Consider the following 3,573-nt stretch of genomic DNA (forward strand, 5'->3'; position numbering starts at 1 on the left):
AAACCAATAACCATTTTTATAATAACAACCCCAAAAAACACAACACCAAAATGCATAGAATCCAACTGGGCCTTAGTGTGGTGCATTAAATACATGTATGCTGCATTTTTGGTAGTTTTTAGCTAGTGCATCTTTCATAGAGGTTAATACTATTGCATGAACAATACAAATAAAATGCATCAAAGTTGCATAGGAACAATTGAATGACATGGAGGTGTGAATTGGTCTTGAGCAAGTGTAAACCTTTTACGTTATGGCTATGGTACATAGTATGGTCAGTATTTGTCAGGTAACATAAAAAAAACTGAACTGAAGGCAATAGCTTTTGAGAAGATCCTGTATACTGCACAAGGTTGTTATGTGACACACAGAACATGCAACACACTACTACGGATCTCCTAACCCTATCCCCATTTCTGAGTATGTGTATTCCTATCATTGATGCAGCCTAGCAGCAATTTTAGTTTTGGATAGAGTGGAGAAGGGTTACACATCTGTCAGGTTTTTATTGCCGTCTTTGTCCCTGCAGGCTGGGACCACTTGTCACTTATACAGAAAGTGATTGGAATTTAACATTTTTTAAAGTTGTTGCCAAAGCAAACAGTGAGGGGAAATCCTCAAATGGAACACATGCTCCTATGGCAACTCTCTAAGATTGGAATTCTGTTCATTTTAAAGAGGTTTGATTTCATTATCCGTAGAGCCTCCAGCACAGAATTGTAGGGGAAATCTCCCTAGCAGGTCAAAGACAACAAAAAAATAACTTTATAGCCGTTTTAACTTTTCCCTACTCTACTCAAAACGAAAAAAAATATTTGGGCTTTACACTTTAAATTCTATGTGCCCCTCACAATTTTCCTGGCTCTGTAACAGGTTTCGACAAAAACACCATTTGTTAGGTGTGTAGTATAGAATTATTCTATTATAGAATTATAGAATTAAAAAGGAAAACAACAAATAAAAAAACCCCACAAAAGTTTGTTTGCATCCAGCCACATCCACCACCCACTCTATCTCCACCAAACAAGCTCCAGCCCAAGCAATCCCAACATTTTTGAACTATGGATACCGGATGTAGCTAACAAAGATGAATAAATAGTCTACAAAAGTGTGTTTGCGAGGCATGCTGCGATGCATATATACTGTAATAGACCAAACTAACTGGTTACATCTCAAAGACATCTCCGGTAGGAGCTTGCAAATGCTTCAGATTGTTTCTTTTGGAAAAAATAGCAATGACACTACTTAATTTATCTGCCCGGCCAAATAAAATTGGTAGAAAAAAGTAATTACTATTTCCTGGCAAAATCAGTCATAGGATTGCAGAGAAGCTCGGAGAAGGAAGAGATAACATGACCTTGCCTGGAGACAACACAAATCTATGATTAGAACAATATATTTCTCTAATTGTTTAGTCATATTACAGCACCCATTTCCCAGAACGACACATAGGACACTGAACAATACAGTGGGTTACTAATTGCGGAACATCTGTCAACATCCACAAACAAGATACATTGACATTTAACTATACAACAAAGTGTAGTAGGGGAGAATACTGCAGGTAGTACTTTTGCAGGACATTGAGGGGAACTTACTAAGACTGGAGCAGACAGAATCCCTGGAGCAGTTGTGCATTGCAACCAATCAGCTTCTCTCTTCATATTGTTCATTTAAGCTTTGAAAATGAAAGCTAGAAGCTGATTGGTTGTCATGCTGCTCCAGATTCTGTCTGCTTCAGTAAATTCCCCTCAATGTACAGTATATGGTGTTGTGTTGGTGCTGGTTTGGGATCGGGCTGGAGTGAACTTAGTTCTAATAGATGTTAAAGTAACAGATTTGATGAAGTGGTAATGCCTCACATTACAAGACTTAAATGGTAAGAGTACTTTTTAAAATAATAGCCAGAAAGAATTCCTCTTGCTTCCCTGGGCAAAGAAATACATTATCAAAATCATAGTCAACATATTTTATTCTTGCAGCAAAGATTATTTTCAGTCACAACAAATAAGAAATGTGGACGATGAGCAGAGCAGCAGTATTTTCATATGAAAACACTAACAAGACTATTTTTAGATACAGAATGTGTTAAATAGTCAGCAACCTCATGTGATGTTTGAGTAATTAAATACATGATCCAAACAAAACAATCTTGAGAAGTTGAGAAACTTCATGTGACTTCCTTTTCCTTCCTTCATGTCCCATCTGACTTACGATGCGAAACCTAGGGATGTTGTGGGTTGAGGGTAGAAGCTTTGCCATAGGCAGAAAGTGCAAGGAAACATCCAAGATGGCGTCAGCTGCAGCAGGAGTTGGGGAAAATGGCCTACATAAAAAAGTATGCTTTCTAATAATCCTGTGTGTACTGTTTCTTACGTACTTGTTTAATTGTGAAAATGAATTATGACTTCTTCTGGCAGCAGTATGCAGCGTTTACTTCCACTTTAAACAATAAGTGTACTTTCTGTAATTGTACCCTTATATACAGCGTATAATACATTAATGCTGACCTGTAATTACAGCCGCCATACCAGGTGAATGGTAGCGGCAACAATACGTCAAAGAAGCTGCGGCACTTTGGGGAGATGGAGTGAGGCATGGCCCAGTACCTTAAAGTGTAAGGATGCACAGATACTTTTCAAGTACCAGTGCAGATACTTGGCATTTTCACCAGAACTACCAGGGTTGCAGAGGTTGCAGCTGGGACCTGGCTCTGGCGCTCCACCACTGTCCTGAAATCATTAGTCTGTATTGACTAATGATTAAACAAAAATGTATCAGTACTCGTACTTGTAAGTACTCGGCAAGTACCAGTACTCATACTTGCAAAACTTCTATCTGTGCATCCCTTTATTTATGTTTATAAAAACAATATCATACATTAAAACAGAGATGTACAAATCCCAGGAGCTCAGTGTGCTCCTTACAAATGACAGCTGCCTCCTAATGTTTTAATTTTTCCCTAGTCTAGTCTGGGAGCTCAAAAGTATCGGTTCATGTATTCGTACTTGTACCGAGTACTGTACTTGGTATCTGTGCAACCTTATTAAAGTGTATTTCCACTTTCACAGTCAAATTGAGATAACACCTATTTTATATTTGTTACATCTTCCCATTCACATAGCATAAGCTAATATAAAAAATAAAAGTTGCGTCTTGCAGTTTTAGTTGCTTTTACTTGGGTTGGGGTTTCTTGGCTTCTTAAGGGTTGAACTGTCTATTTGCTTCTCCCTCTTTGTAATGTTAGAAGGAATTGTGAGAGGAAATGTTTTTGTTTTTTTTTTAACCCTGCCTGTTCTGTGCAGGCTCATGTCATTATAATGTGTAAAAAAGATTTGAACACTGCCTGTCCTAACAAAGGGCTAAAGGATTACAACCCTGGCTTCTGCATTGTATATCAATTAAGTTAATAAGAGAAACGCAATTCACAATCTTCAATCCTCAGTCTTTCTATAAGGACAGACCACTGTGAAGGTGCTCAGCAAAACCTAGATTCAGCCATTTTGCCAGCTGCAACAAAACATCTAAAAAGATAATAAACATATATATATAAATATATATATATATATATGT

This window comes from Nanorana parkeri, unplaced genomic scaffold (genome assembly GCF_000935625.1).
Source record: "Nanorana parkeri isolate BGI_ZX_2015 unplaced genomic scaffold, ASM93562v1 scaffold248, whole genome shotgun sequence".
Taxonomy (NCBI): domain Eukaryota; kingdom Metazoa; phylum Chordata; class Amphibia; order Anura; family Dicroglossidae; genus Nanorana; species Nanorana parkeri.